The 17,448-nt window shown below is 33.4% G+C and overlaps 1 long non-coding RNA gene and 1 pseudogene across 1 annotated transcript; both read right to left on the reverse strand.

The window, feature by feature from the left end:
- Positions 1-892: 892 nt before the first annotated feature.
- LOC136794156 (uncharacterized) lies at positions 893-17,149 on the reverse strand. The gene is made up of 5 exons (XR_010840523.1): positions 17,071-17,149; positions 8,655-8,726; positions 5,690-5,820; positions 3,296-3,375; positions 893-1,505 (listed from the first exon to the last, which is right to left on the reverse strand). It is a non-coding gene; the product is annotated as an uncharacterized lncRNA (long non-coding RNA).
- LOC131755649 (FUN14 domain-containing protein 1 pseudogene) lies at positions 9,137-9,572 on the reverse strand (annotated as a pseudogene).
- Positions 17,150-17,448: the final 299 nt, after the last annotated feature.

The following is a 17,448-nucleotide window of genomic DNA, read 5'->3' on the forward strand; positions in this document are numbered from 1 at the left end:
ACTTCCAGTGCTGCCCATATTACTGTTTTGTGTTCTGGATTCTCCTCCCCTAACTGTTTTCCAATGCTGAGGTTGCTCAATTAATCTTGAGACATCTCTTCTTCTTAAGAGAGTCATACATTCCCTGATGTTTAAATGGTGATGATAGTGATGGCAATAATAGCTAACATTTGTGAATATGTATAAAACTCTAGACGTATGATAAGTGTCTTGCATATAATATCTCATTGAATTTCCACAATAATCCTCTAAGGTCAATGTAAAGAGGTGCCACTGCAATCCCACTTTTGCAGGTGAAGAAACTGAGGTATAATCCTTTGATTAGGAAAATTGTTTGTAAATGGTCAAGCTTTTAAACCCAATCTATCCAGTACCTCTCTGCTTGTCTATAAGCCCATTGTACTCACATACTTTCTTTATAGCCCAGAAATCTTATTTTTTCTACTTGATAATATCTTGCAGACAATTGGACAGCTCCACTCAAATTTTACTTGTCCCAAACTTAACTTGTGATATTATTCCATCAAAGTCTCTCCTATTCCTGAATCTCTTTCTTAGTAAATGGATTGACATTCCATTAATACAGTTATCACGCAAGACACCTTTGCCCGCTTGTCACAAAGCACCAAAAATTCTTTACTCTCCCTCCTACATTATTTATTTTCTCCATTTTTTACTGTCACCTCTTTCCAGCTGCCACTATCATTCTGTTAACTACTGAAATGACCCTTAACCTTTTGATCTGAATTCCTTTTTTTTTTTTTCCTTTCCAATCCAGCATTCACATTGCAAAGGAAACAGTTTACAGAAACACAAACTCATCCTACAGTTATCACATGTAAGGTATTTCCACAGTTTCTCTTTTCTACTTAATAAAACCGCAAACCAAGAATAATTTCAGGGTTTTTTTAATTGATATGATCCCTTCCTACTCTTTTAAGCTCATTCCATAGCAGTCTTTTCCTCTCTTTATATTCATGTTGAACTTTCTTTTTCAGGACGCCTGGGCTCTAGAAAGTTTTTCATCTGTTAGGAAAGTCTTCTTTGCTTGCTTCCAAATGCACCTTACCCTGTGTTGTGTTATACCTCCCTGTGGTATATTTTCTTGTCATATTTTGACTTTGCTTAGAAGAGAGTAGGAAATTTGCCACGTGTTCAAGACACAACTTGTTTCAGCCCAATCTTAGAAAATGTGCAATTTCCATGTGTATGTAAAGTAGGGCGGAAATTCATGGCTAGCCTATGGTAAATTGGACAAAACAATTACAAAATAAACTGACAGAAAGAGGACCAGACACTGATATCCCCAGTTCTTTGTAGGGGGAGCGTATTTTTCTCTTGACCATATGTTTTCATAGATGTTAATGATGTGCTTTCCCTTGTTCTTCTCTTCATCCTCCACCTCCGCCGTCTTCTCTTTCTTCTCCATTTCTTCTTATTTTCCATTTGAGCTAATTTCTTTAAAAAAAATCTTGACATTTCTCTTCAATATATGTAGAGAAAATCTGAAATTCATTGAGAAAGAATTTAGGGACATTGAAATAGCTCCCACCACTCACATTGGAGGTCTAAATACAAAGAACTTATCTGATATCAATGGATTTTTAGTGTTTTGTATGAAAATTAAAAACTTGATTCTCCCCATGTCCTTTTCCCTTTATCTGTCTTCAATTTCTACGGAAGAGTGAATCTATGAAGATTTCTCTTTAGTCTCTGATACTAGTTTCATTTCACTCACATTTATGTTTTGCTATGCTCATCACTTTACAAATTATTGTTATTAATTAAATTTTATTTCACGTAAAATAATATACAAAGATATTTTTATTTATTTTACTTTAACTTTCCCACCTCCTCTTGCTGTACACTGTAAGATATTCTCTCATTCTACCCATTATGCCAGTAATATATTCTTCCAAAGTCTTAATGGAAAAATGTATCATTAAAACATTTTATTACCATTATGCAAAAAATGTTGTAGGACCTTATGAAACAAGCCACTACACATAGTCTTCATACTGAATTAAGCTGCATTTTGACAGGAAAAAATAAAAGAAAAAGAATTTCCTTAAGATAGCGAGAGATGTTGTCATTCCCTTCAGATCTGCTCTACGGATTTCTGTGGGGAAGGATTTTACTCTCCAGCATGGACTTTGACGCTCTTTCTACACCAGTTTTTCAGTTGAGACGATAGTACTAGATGTTTGGGGAAGTAAGTTTACTGATGGGAAATACATTTATATGCAGACCTATGACTCCCCCCAACCCCGCCTCATTACATTAAAGAAAATGTCACTAACAGGGGCTTTATGGCAAAGAGTAAGCAAAATTTTGGTTTTTGATCATCAAACTTGATATATTGATCAATATTTGAAAAGACAGCTTTAATGATTCAATATTTGCATATGTTTATACAGGATACCTACCCTTACATCACCTTTGGCACTCAAAGTGACAGTTAAGGAGATTAGCAAAGAATAAGTGCTTGGAATGCAGTTAAATGCAGCATAAATGGATCCTTTCTTATAACAGTTTTAATGGTTACTTAACCTACATATGACTCCATTTCTTCTACAGAAAAATAGGGATAATATTTATCATTCATAAAACTTTTTGCTATATTAATCTCCTATAGCTTTGTATAACCCTGAGAGAGAAAAGCTCTAGACAAAATACAGAGGCTGTAATGCTGGCACTCAATTTTAGATACAGAAACTGATATACCCAAAGGCTTGAGCTATTGCAATTTAAAGCTGTTACAGGAGTTGCAATCTTTCACAACAAGCTGAAACTAAATAACCTGGACTTTTGCCTCACTAAGTTACTTAAAAATATAATACATTAGTAATATAAGGACACACCAAAGCAATCAATATTTTATGAAACTGCTGCACTGTAATATGGATTTTGAACAGTATTAGTGTTAAATGCATTAACTTTAATGAGGAACTTAGAAATGGTCTCTTAATAACCTTATTGGGATATGACTACTTTCAAATGGCTTTTACTTTGTCCTTGGAATTCATATGATGCATGTGACAGGGCTTGTTTAGTGTTAACAGAGGATTAGATGAAGGAAATTAATTAAAGCTTCCTAGCAACGTTTTCCCCTTGAGCTATTCAGTACGCTAAAGTGGTGTGACAGGGTACCATCCTTTCTCTAAATCTACTCATTAAATAACTCAATTGGGTTTAAACACACATCCTTTTTAAAAAAAATTAGACCATAATTTTTCTCCTTGTCTTTCTAACCTGACCCCTTCCAGCCGCTGCCACCTCTGTGATTTGTAATTACCTTTTAGCTTCTAATAAAAGGACGGCCACGAAGTGTGTCCATGTGTTTCAGAGTCCACCAATTCACTTCTTGAGACCTGTCTTCAATTGAGATGACAAATATAAATAGGTTAGGGACATTTGTTTAACTAATCCCCTGGACAAAGAAGTATCTAGAATGATTTGCTATATTACATGAAATACAAGTCTATAAATCTTTTTAAACACTGTTCATGCCGCACTTGAATACTTGTAATAATAATCATTTTTCAATTTTATATTTTAGAAATAAATAGATCTATTTTGGCTTTAAATTCTCACAAATTGTGATTTTCTCTGTTTTTAAGACATTGTTATAAATGTACTAATTCTTAGCTATTAAAAACAATTACTTATAATACAAAATAAAATTTACCAGTATTTATTGTTTGTGGATTTTTTTAATGGTAGCCATTTTGACTGGTGTGAGGTAATATCTCATTGTATCGATAGTTTTGATCTGCATTTCTCTAATAATTAGCAATGCTGAATATCTTTTCATGTGCCCCTTGGCCAGCTGTATATCTTCTTTGGAGAAATATCTATTTAAGTCTTCGCCCATTTTTTGTTTGGGTTGTTTGTTTTGATGATATTAAACCACATGAGCTGTTTGTAAATTTTGCAGACTAATCCTTTGTCGGTCACATTATTTGCAACTATTTTCTCCCATTCTGTGGGTTGTCTTTTCATTTTGTTTATGGCTTCCTTTGCTGTGCAAAAACTTTTGAATTTAATTAGGTCCCATTTCTTTATTTTTGTTTTTATTTCCACTACTCTGGGAGACGGATCGAAAAAGATATTGCTGCAGTTTATGTCAGAGAGTGTTCTGCCTATGTTTTCCTTTAAGAGTTTTATAGTTTGTGGTCTCACATTTAGGTCTTTAATCTATTTTGACCTTATTTTTGTGTATGGCATTAAAGAATGTTCTAATTTCATTTTTTTACATGTAGCTGTCCAGTTTTCCCAGCACCATTTATTGAAGACACTCTCTTTCCCCCATTGTATAGTCTTGCCTCCTTTGTCAGAGATTAATTGACCATAGGTGTGTGGGTTTATTTCTGGGCTTTCTATCCTATTCCATTGCCCTATATTTCTATTTTTATGGTACTGTTTTGATGACTATAGATTTGTAGTATAATCTGAAGTCAGAGAGCCTGATTCCTCCAGCACCATTTTTCTTTCTCTAGATTGCTTTGGTTATTCAGGGTCTTTTGTGTCTCCATACAAATTTTAAAATCCACAAACAATAAATGCTGGAGAGGGTGTGGAGAGAAGGGAACCCTCCTACACTGTTGGTGGGAATGTGGATTGGTACAGCCACTATGGAAAACAGTATGAAGTTTCCTTAAAAAACTAAAAATAGAGCTACCATATGATCCTGAAATCTCACTCTTGGGCATATATCCAGAGAAGAATATGGTCTGAAAGGATACATGCACCCTAATGTTCATTGCAGCACTGTTTTCAATAGACAAGACATGGAAACCACCTAAATGTCCATTGACAGAGGAATGGATAAAGAAGATGTGGTACATATATACAATGGAATATTACTCAGCCATTAAAAAGAATGAAATCATGCCATTTGCAACAACATGGATTGACCTAGAGATTGTCATACTGAGTGAAGTAAGTCAGACAGAGAAAGATAAATATTGTATGATATACCTTATAGGCGAAATCTAAAAACAAATGAGACAAATGAACTTATTTACAAAATAGAAACAGACTCACAGACTTAGAGAATGAACTTATGGTTACCAGGGGGGAAGGGTGGGGGGAAGGAATGGTTAGGGAGTGTGGGATTGACATGTACACACTGCTGTATTTAAAATGGATAACCAACAAGGACCTACTGTATAGCACAGGAAAATCTGCTCAATATTATGTAACAACATAAAAGGGAAAATAATTTGAAAAAGAATAGATACATGTATATGTATAACTGAACCACTTTGCTGTACACCTGAAACTAACACAACATTGTTAATCAACTATACTCCAGGGAATTCCCTTGCGGTCCAGTGGTTAGGGCTCTGCACTTTCACTGACAAGGGCCTGGGTTCAATCCCTGGTCCGGGAACTAAAATCTCACAAGCCGCGTGGTGTGGCAAAAAAAACAAAACTAAACAAAAAAACTATACTCCAATATAAAATGAAAAGTTAAAAAAAATATTCACAAAGGAAAACTTTATCTTCTTGGAAAAAAGAGAACATTTGACTATAACAATGGCATATGAAAAGTAAACTAGAATATAATACATCTTTTGAGTTGTATTAAATTTGATGTTTTCAGGTAAACAAGTACAAAATCCAGAGTTCCTTATTTTCTAATCTCAGTCAAATAAAAAGCTCAAGCTTTAAAATGTTATGATACCTCCTCTTTTGATGTCAGGTATGAAGATATAAAGCTATCCCTTTAAAATTAGGGTTAGACTGTGCAGTCTTTCTTCTTTTTTTCATCAAGATTTTATTCTTCTACACACAATTTCAATGAGGAAAACCAACCTGGATAAAGGAACATGACTTCTGTTTAAAATAATTATTTAGGAAATCAGAAATAGATGGTCAGTAGCATGGTTGAATTAATAACACTCTGTTCAAAATAGAAATAAAATGTGTTCACAAAGATAAATATAACTGTATTTTAAAATATCAGTATTATAATTAAACATGTACTCTGTGTGCACACAGGCATATGTGCACTTTCACACACACACACACACACACACACACACACACACAAGGACTGTTTATCCAAATTGTTCATATACTTTGCTGATTGCATTGTGGTAATAACTCTGTGAGAAAGCCAGTGTTATTATTCCTCATTAAATTGGACTGTATCATCTGAAAGTAAAAAAATTAAAGCTGATCACATTGACAAATTTTACCTAATTTAAAACACAGATACACCAATATAAAAAGCCACTGTTTATATGGTTAGCACATTTGTTAATCCATTATTTTAATCATTATAGGATTGACAGTTTAATTCTTCTGCAAGTCAGACACATTCGATTTTTGAATTAACCCTTCTAATAAATCAGATGTCTAAGATTAAACATTTAAAATAAGTTAGAATGCAAATTTGACCAAGTGAAATGTATTTGGTGTGTTTCAGGATCATAAAAATTAAGAGATGATAGCTATTGTTCTAAAATAAAATTCTATGAGTGTAATATTTAATGAGATTCAGAAATATTATAACACATTCACATAAAATTTTACTCCATCATTAGTGAGAAGCATAGTAATTCAACTGTCTTAAAGCATGTACATAACATTTTATTGTGGAAAGGATCAGAAACATTTGAATTCTCACATGAATCTAAATTCTCTATTCTCGTTGTGCATGGTAATGAAAGTTGTATTTTACCTAACTAAAAATGTGAACTGCAAAATTGCAAGATTTCCTGTAGTCAAATATAATACCAGTTTCCTTGTGGAGTTTTTGATACATTGGTAAAGAGTATAATTACAATTGCAAACAATTTTTTTGCTTGGACATTAAAAAATTAGTTTACCTAAATAACAAATAATAGGAGTTTTGTCTTAATCAAATCACCTAGAAGTTCTGTCCTTGTAGTGTTTTTTAATTAGAATGAATCTCAAAATAATTCCAATGAATAAAGATAATGTCTTTTGACATTGAAGTGCACCATTTATAGTAAAATTCAGGTAATACGTTGGCAGCTGGTAGGAAGCTCCAAACACAGAAGTATTTCCACAGTGTTTGTTTAGATTTAGGTGGATTTCCAACAGTTACTGTGCTTTTACTTCATCAGTCCTCTACAGTGGGATTTCTGAATTTGTAATCTGTACAGCACTTTCATCAGAAGCAGCAGGAGTGCTTATTTCAAATGTGAATTCCTAGGTCCCACCAGAGACCAAATGAATCAAAATCTATGTGGCAGAGCATGCATTTGCATTTTAGTGATTCGTCCAAGTGATCCTTATGCACATTAAGTTCGAGAACCCATGTGCATCCTTAAATCCAGGTAAAGAACTACCAAGTCGTTCACGGAGTTGTTAGTCACAAATAAGACCAGGTGAGCAAATGCTGTAAAAGAAAACAAATAGTTTATATAATCTGACAATTATAACCTATTTCCCAAACTTTAAGTACAAATGAGGAAGATTAAAAGGCTCAGAGTGTGCCAAGGTCACAGACCTTCTCTTAGCCTTGGTGATTTTCAAGCTTGCCTGAAGGGTGCCCAGGAGGACTACAGATACACTATAGATAACAATGTCACAATACAATCTCCTGAATGAGAATCTCTTGGGGCAGAGGTCTGGTAATCATTACGTTTAGCTCTCTAGTCTGGTGACATTTATCATTAAGGAAGTTTGGAATATATTTCCTTGAGCATTCCCAGGCTGGCACTACAAAACACTCATAATAATCTGAATTGCTAGTGTGGCATTATAGCCTTAGCCAGCCCAGTCACTTTAATTTATGTCTCTAATATCTATTAACACCCTATATGCCATTACTTTTTACTTCAAAGGATTGACTTAATACTGACATCTTATTACTGTTTTTACCTAGGAATGTTTTTAATGAATAATCATTAATGTACTCAATATTTGTACACTCTAATCTGTGAGCTGTCTAATTTTCCTACAAGAATTTTCAAAAGTTTCATTGCATATACAAATGCATTAATAGCATTTGTACTGACAATAGTTAGGGGAAATTGTCATATCTTATAATTCGACGAGGTGTGATCATTAGGGGTTTTTCTCTAAATATTCACTTCCACATATTTTTCTATATATTTTCTATAAATTCAATATCTTGAAATATGTGTATATATTATGGCATGAGACAAACAAGCTTAGAAATTATTACTCTTTTCAACACTCACGTAAGTATATTGATTAAAGGCTTATAATTTAAAAAACGTTGTAATGAATACAAGTGAAAACAGAAAAACTAAAATTATTCATCTCTCAGTTAAGAAAACATTTATACAACTGTTTAAAAATAACTGTAAAGGCCTTCCCTGGTGGCGCAGTGGTTGAGAGCCCGCCTGCCAATTCAGGGGACACGGGTTCGTGCCCCGGTCCGGGAAGATCCCACATGCCGCGGAGCGGCTGGGCCCGTGAGCCATGGCCGCTGAGCCTGCGCGTCCAGAGCCTGTGCTCCGCAATGGGAGAGGCCACAACAGTGAGAGGCCCGCGTACCGCAAAAAAAAAAAAAAAAAAAAAAAAAGAATAACTGTAAAATTCAGTTGTATACATTCATTACTATCCATGTAAAACCAAAAACTCAGTTCCTTAAAAGAATCTCCTTCAAGAATAATCTGTAGTTTAGAGTGGCTTAAATGTCCAGCTACCTTGCCTGTTCTTTGCCAGTGTTTTCTGTGCTGGGAAGCAGAGGATGCAAAGGGGAGCACCGTATTCTGGTCCTGCAACAGAAACAGAATGGTAAGATTTGGGAGATACAAGCTGCACTAATTATGTCACAGAGACTAGAAGAGCAGTGATTTTTCCCCCATTATTATTATTTTATATCAGTAGAATCTATTTAATAAATTCAATAATTCTATTATTTCTAATACCTTCTACAAAAGGGCATTACAATCCTTTCAGTTTATTGCAAACATATATATTTTTTAAAGTGGATTCACTTTATTTATTTGTTGGCGGCGCTGCAGGATTTGTCAGAAGACAAACAGTAAGTTGTGAGTTCCATTTTGCCCAGCTCCTTTTTTCTTCACACCCTGGAGAATCTGGTGTCTGGAACTGTAGACACATCATCATGTTACTACCCCTTCTCTTCTCAGGTTGAATCCACTGTGACAGAACATTCATGTTCTTAAGAGGCAAGGCCTAGCAAATAGCCTCTCACAAATCCACTGAACATCACAATGTCCTGTTTGATAAATTCTGTTGCTGCTTCAATTATATTGCTCATTTCAGGTGCTGCTTTATTTGCTCATTTCTGAATCAAGTCTTCCTGCTTTCTTTATATCTTTTTTCAACTCTGTCCCAGTTGATTTGCACATAGTTACTTTGACTGGTAAATCTGAAGAAGATGGCCAGCAGCCTACTGTTGCTGTAAGTTTTCCAACTTTCTGGAACAAAAATCCTGCACCATGGCCAGTGCAATCTGGATGGCTACTGAGTATTGTTCTACCAGAGGTGCCAAACTATGGCCAAACATAGATTCTACCAGCGATGTCTTCTTGTATACTGAGTTAGGTCCAATATGAATCATCATCACTTTCATATTCAGGTGAGAGAAATCCCATCTAGACTGGCCTGGCCTTGGAATCCAGAACCAAGTGAAGAGGACTGAGCTGTCAAAGAGGGGCAAAGAGGGCTTGGGGTTGGAAGAAAGGGTCATAGACACAGAAGTAAGCACTTCATGAAAACTAAGCAAATGGTATTTCTAGGTAAATCAGTCTTTCTGTGCTGGACTAATTAAAAGAACTTCACAGCTCTCTCTCCCCAAGCTTTCTCACCCTCTGGAATAGAGGGCTTTTACTGCTTCCCCATTATTTTTTTTACTTAAGTAATGAATAAAATGAATAGTATTTTATTATTATTATTATTTTTCGCTGCATGGCATGGCATACAGGATCTTTTTTCCCGGACCAGGGATTGAACCTGTGCTCCCTGAAGTGGAAGCATGGAGTCTTCACCACTGGACCCCCAAAGAAGTCCCTGAAGAGTATTTTATAGATAAGAAAACTTTAGCCTCAGCAGGATAAATTTGAGGGCAGTTCCAATAATTAGTTCCCCAGAGATGCATGTGAAGTGGTCCTTATAGTTTTCGCAAACTAGAATACCTGATAGTTTTTATCAGTGCAATAGGTCAGGTGCAGTGTAAAGGTATGGGAACTGAAAAAGTCATATTGACCCTAACTATGCATTCACGCACAGGCATTTACATATTTTTCCCAGTCTTTGAATTAAAAGACAGATTCTAAGTCTGATCAACATCAGCCTCTTGAGATGCACTAAAATGAAATTCAGAAAAAGTTGAATAACTTAAACTACTCTGGAGTTACAGACACCTGAAGTAGAAAGCCTCTTAAGCACTGTGAGAGGAGAAAAAAAGGGGCAAAAATCTACCTACTAGCTTGGGTTGTAGAGCTCATGTTTTTAGGAGTTGGGAGAATAGAAACTTTGGAGCAGGTGTTTCATGTGACAGATCATTAGATCTGTTATCTAGGTCTGTATTAGATCTATACAGTATCTATTGAGATACTACAGATGAGGAATGATGTTAAGTGTATTTGCTTTGTATCATCAATGGAGATTTTTTGCTGTCTCTGAAAGCTTGCTGTCAAGATTTAATTTAATATTTAATTAATTTCCTCTCTGCCAATCTGTGATTTCCCTTAATGCCATTTCCTTTTCTAGATAGATCACAGATTACTGTAAATTATTTGTGTTCAGTGAGGATGGGCATAACGGTAGTAATAATGAGAACAAGAATAGTGACTGGACATTTATACATCAAATAAATTCTGTTAGAAACACCTATAAATATTGTACCAACTTTATTTAATTGGCTTAATAAGATCAATTGGCATAATAAGATCTAAATTGTTTATTATAAACAAAATAAATAAAAATTCACTAGTCAGCAATAGATATTAGTAATTTTCTTTTTTAAAAATCTCTTCTTTGCTAGCCCTTAATGCTTTATTTCTCAAGGGTCTGATATTGACTTCACTAGTCTTAGTGGAGTTACCAGCTTGTGGCTGAATCACGCAGACTCTAGTATTCAGACATGTTTTGACACATCTAAATTAGGGTGAGGAAGATTATTCCCGAATATGGAGCCTTTCTTTTGGCAGGAATTGGGGGATGGGGACTTATGCTGAATAAAGAGGAAGTGAAGACTGGAAAGGTTACTTGGTCAACAGAGAGAAAAAAATTAGCCTGAAAATAGAAACTGTCATTCCCAATATTCTCAAGCTCAGACTGCATGAACATATGAATACTTGGCACTGAGTAAATGGTTATAAAAAAACACATCTAATTCCCAGTCTGTAATCTACCAGTGACATTTAAAAATAAGATACCTCCACTGGTGATGATGTAAGTGTTGTTTGCGAGAACGGCTGCTAGTATAGCTTATGATAGCATCTTAATAAACAAAATATTAATTTTGTGTTGTAATGAGGTTTAAAACTTAGATGGAGAATCAAGCTTCTCTGTATATATGTATGTATAAGGAAAATCTATTTTTCCTTAAAACACCTGCATTATATCACTTTAGAGGTAAAGGATGGTTTTTCTCCCTTCTTAAATCTCCCCTTGATAAATATATTTCATTGGAAGATGTTTTAAGTGGTCCCTCATCTAAGTGGAAAGATTCCAGGTACCATAACAGGTACCATAACAGGAAACCTTCAAGAATAGAATATATTTTAGTCAGAATCATTTCTTACATGAGATGATATCAAGTCACTAGTTAATTTCTAGAAAGAATAAATGCCATGGGCATAGAAAAATAGAAACTGATGAATAAGAAGGGCAATCTTCATCTTCTTCATCTTCTTGAAATATGTATAGCTAGAGCCTATATGACACTTTTCATTTTATTTTAATTGCTAATACAATTTTTCTATATTTAAAAAATTGATATTGTTCAAATTAAGAACATTTTTTTGAAATGTCTTACATAGCATTCTAACACATCCTGAAATAGTGTAGTTTTTCTTTAGCTGCTGTACTACCTCTCTACCCTCCCTCAATAAAACACACAAAACACCTTATGACATCCTTAATACTTTTAAATTTTTAAAACACTCTACAATTACAACTCAAATAATTATTTAACCAATAAAAATAACATTATTTTATGAGACTCATTTTAGGTAGTATTAGTTATTATCTTGTAATTCTACATTTTTTCTCATTCTTTCCTTCCATTTTATTTCCACTTCTCTTTTAGCATACCTTCATAAGTCTGTCATCATTTTGCTCACGAGAAAAAAAGGTGGCATTTAAAAATATCAAGTAATATGTGTTATAGCTTTGCTAAATATTTCATCACCAGTTTGTTGCAAGAGATTTATAAATCAGATTTTCATTAAAAAAGAGAAAGAATCAACACCATATGTTGTGCTAAATCCTATGCAGCTGCTGCTACAGCAGCTTAATTATGTGTGAACTAGAAGGCATTCAGTACTCTGTGTGATATACAGGACTGTAACTTCTTTCAAATGTTGTGATTTTTTTAAATATTAAGATTAAAATCTAAGAAAACATGGTAAAATGGAATAACTTAGAAGTGTTAACACTTATTTTATAGAAAAGAGAGTTCTCTTTAAATCAGCAGCTAAATGGGTATCTATAACTGAAATTAAAATACCCAAGTACTCTTGAAATTGAAATAGAAAAGCAGGTTCAAACAAGAATGTTGTATATTAATGCAGCTCCTCTTGTAATCTTAACTTCATTGCAATGTACTTTTGCCTAAATATCAATCTAGTTGGCATTTTTATTACAATTCTGCAAATGGAAAGAGAGCAAATGAACCATTTACTGCCTTTATTTTCTAAGTATAATCATGTTTCTGTTTTCCATTCAATGATAGTCAACTTTTTTCCACTCCAACATAAAACATTCTTGAGTGTTAATGATCAGTTATGGTAAGAGGTTGATAATGTACCCCATGCTCATTTATATTACAATGTACAGAATGTCAGAATCAGTTATTTATATACTTTAGTTGAGAGGTCAGGAAATAATACCCTAATGTAAAACTGTGCATATATTAAGTAATATTTATGAGCCAACCACATATAAGATATAAACACTACCCTACATATACATCTGAAATTTATTAGATTTGAAGTAACAACACTGAAGGAGGAAAATCATTTTAAAAAGCACCATAAAACAAGACAGTAATTTTCTTCTTAAGTGTGCTTTTTTTAGATTTGTTTTTTATTGAGGTAATGTCAGTTTATGACATTATATAAGTTCCATGCGCACAACATGATATTATCTACTTCTGCATACTTTTCAACTTGCTCACCACCAAAAATGTAGTTTCTGTCCATCACCACACAGCTGATCCCATTAAATGTGCATCTTCACATGGAAATTACATGCTTCTCTTTCATTGAAAAGAAACACCTCATGATAATGATGATTAATTTTCCTATGTTAATATAAATTTGCAATATTTCTGCATGTATCATGATAGAAACAGAATGAGTTCATGAATTAGTGTGGAAAAATGTTTCCTTGCTATAGAAATAAGACAGGTGGCTATTTTCCATCTAGTATAAGGACATTATAAGAACAAGCTATACACCAATATTCTTAATGAATATAGACAAAGAATGTTCAAAGAATACTCGGAAAAAATGAATCCAACAATATATAAAAATAATTATATACGGCTAAATGGGCTTCATCCAAAGACTGCATTGGCAATTTTATACGTAAAAACTATTGATACAATATACTCTATTAATAGATTAAATGACACACAGCACATGATCATCTCTGATACTGATATAGTAGGATATTCACAGTATATTCACTATTTAATACCTACTAGGATGACTAAAGTCAAAAGGACAGATCATAAAACTAGCTGGCCAGGATGTTGAGAAATTGGTGGTAGGAATGTAAAATGATATAGACTCCATGGGAAATAGTTCAGCTGTTTCTCAAAATGTTAAAACTAGAGTTACCATATAATCCAGAAATTCCCCTCCTAGGATTTTCATATGTATATAACTATGAATAATAAAAATATATGTCTACCATAACTTTTCTTCACTTTTTCACAGCAGCATGATTTATTAATAGGCAAAAAATAGAAATAATCTAAATGTCCATCAACTGATAAATGAGCAAATAAAATGTGTTATAGCCATAAAATGAAATATTATTCACTGTAAGAATTAAGTAATGATACATGCTACAATGTAGAAAAACCTTGTAAATTTTATTCCAGATATAAAAAGACATCCATAAATACGACATATTATATAAGTCCATTTATACAACATAATTAAATTAGTAATTCACAAAAAGGGGCATGTTAAAATATTCAAGTGTATGGAAACTAAACAATTCACTTACAAATAACGCTTGGGACAAAAAAATACTCAGGAAAATAGAAAATATTTTAATGAGTAAATATGAAACACAGTAGAACAAAATTTGTTCAATACAGCCAAAACAGTCTTGAGATATCTGTCTTTAAGTATTTATGTTAGGAAAAAAAAGAATTATGAATACAATGACTTAAATTATTCCCTTAAGATGCTGGAAAAAGAAAATCAAATTAAACCCAAAGAAAGTAGAAGAGAGAAAATTAGAAAAGTAAGAGTTGAAATGAATAAAATAAGATAATTGTACTTATAATAATTAATAATAATAATTAGATTAAAATTTTAAAGAGAAAATGCAATAAAATAAAAATCTATGAACTCAAAATAAATTTCATTAATTGATTGCTATGATAGACTATTGATGGAATTCTCATCTTCATTTGTGTTCTTCCATCTCTGATGTTTCACCTTCTTTTTAAAGCTTATGTAATTAGGTCAGCCACACAAGAATAATCTCCGTTTTGCATAACACACAGTCAGCTTATTAGTAAACTAATCACAGGAGTGATATCCCATTATATTCCAGACTACACCCACACTCAAGAGAAGGAGATTATATAAGTCATTTACACTACCATGCAGGGATCTTAGGGGAATATCTTAGAATCTTCTCTACCACATGATTAGAATATACAGACATGAGGGAATTCCGTGATGGTCCAGTGGTTAGGACTCTGGGCTTCCACTGCAGGGAGTTTGGGTTCCATCCCTGGTTAGGGAACTAAAATCCTGACAGCCACATAGCACAGCCAAAAAAACCCCAAAAAAACAACAACAAAAAAAACCAGGTATGAATTACCATGATTAGTTGTGTACTTATTTTGTGTGCTATTTCCATAGTTTACATTAATCATTTAAAAATTATTTTAAGTATTCTTGAAGCATTAAAAATGAGCTACTTTTTAGGGGGTACACTAATTTTGTTAAACATATTAGTCTAGAAGCCTCCTTCATCTTTGCTTCTAGTAGCAATTCCCAAAGGAAATCACTATCCTGATTTCTGACAATATAGATTATATCTCTCAGGCAATTTTGAAGATCAGTTCTGGAATTAGTCTTTCCAGTTTTTATCTTTATGTCTTTCCTTCTTTTCCATTGCTTCAAAATTGACATCTCATCCTCCTCCCACAAACAATAACAACAACAACAAAATATATATATTTCCTTAGAGTAACTGAAAGATTCTTAGAATTAGGAGGGGAACAATGTTATTTACCAGCAGAGTGTTACAACGATCTGCCCCAGCACCATTCCCTACCCCAGCATGCATTTCATTAAGAGTTTGCTATGTCAAATAAGTACAAAAATATTGAGAGTGCAGATAGCATGTGGAATGTCATCGTTATTTTTCTGCACTTGTTGACTTTTTTACTGATATAGAGAAACTGACAGAAAAATCTAGTCTCTAGCACCATTTACATGTTTACAAATTTGATGATAAGCTTAATTTTATAATAAATATTATTTTTTCTTGAGTTTCCATCTACATGCCACTCAAGAACATTTGGCCTTTACTTCATATTTTCAGAGGAGTCATTGTTACTAAAGTTTGTGTTTTTTAATATGTTACTTTGACATCCATAAATCTAGCTTCAATAATAAACATTAGAAAGAGGCAGATGGAAAAAACAAGAGAATAAACTTAAAAAATTGAAAAAGAGCAAAAAGTTGCAAAATAGGGAAAATAAGAAAGAAGAAAGGTCTATACTGCCTGAAAAAAATCAGTTGTATTTGAGTGTTATTAATGTTATAGTAGATATTTTATGTATTGATTAATTTAATTCATGACTAAAGTTAATAATTTTTTATCTTCTCAAATATCCTGGTGTTCCACTGGGCTTATCAAGATCCAGTATTTATTTTACTATTCCTAAATCCAGGCATCAAAAATTACAAGTTAATTCTGTTAAAAATGTGTCCTTATATCTTGTTGATGGTTATTTAGCAGGCTTTACAACATGAAATTTTATGTTAATACTAAAATAGATTTTTACTATGTGAAGATACCCAAATTTAGTGCAGTGCACAAAGTTTTATGAGATATTTCCTGTTATGCTCTGCCAAGATATACAGTTTATGATTTTTAATTTATTTTTCATGATATTCATGATTTTTTATTCATTTAAAAATTTTTCCTTTTCAATTTGATTAGTTTTACAGCTATTCACTAGTCTCTTCTCAATCTTTCTCCCTTTCATTCATTCTTTCTTCCTTTCCTCTTTTTAACATTTCTGACTATGTCATTATTGCAAATTTTCATTTTGATCTTATAGTTTATTTGGCCATACAAACTCTAGAGCTTCTCATAAGAGTGAATGAAACCTCGATTTCAACTACATCAAGGTTCAAACTCTCATTGTTTCCTTTCCTTTATGGCAATTGTGACTAAGAGCACCGTCTGATACATCTCATGCAAATAAGTGTCTCTGATTTGGTTTCCAGAGGACCTCAATCCAGCATAGTTTTTAATACATCAACTCCTTTCTTCCTATCTAACCTGTACCTTCCTATCTAACCTTACTATCTAGCAGATATCATTGCTGTTCCTGACAACCAAACTTGTCTACTTCGTGCTTCACCAGTTCTCACTGACAATCATTAAGAAATTGAAAATGAGTACAAGGACATCATGTCTTTGCAGAAAGAATGCACATACCTCCAGCAGATATTCCACTTGGAGCAGAGAGAAGGCAGGCGAGTCACTGTGAAACCATCCTCCCTAGTTCATTTTCTACAAATGAACATGTAAGAGGCTTCCAACTGTTAAATGCTTAAATCTAGTGGTATGAAGCCAAAATGGTGCAAGAAGTAACGCTTGCATCCCACCCACGTCTTTAAAAAACACTAAAAAGCTGGAATGGATAATAAATTCACAAATTTAAATGATAAAAAATTTAAAGAGGTTTACTTTAAATCACGCTTGTGTCATTTGGAAGCAGAGTGAAAATCTATGATGACATGTTTGAACTCAGAGAATTTCTACAGAAACTGCTTTCATATTTCCTCTTCTGAATTACATTTTGCATTAGGTCCC

This window comes from Kogia breviceps, chromosome 4 (assembly GCF_026419965.1).
Source record: "Kogia breviceps isolate mKogBre1 chromosome 4, mKogBre1 haplotype 1, whole genome shotgun sequence".
NCBI classification, from domain to species: domain Eukaryota; kingdom Metazoa; phylum Chordata; class Mammalia; order Artiodactyla; family Physeteridae; genus Kogia; species Kogia breviceps.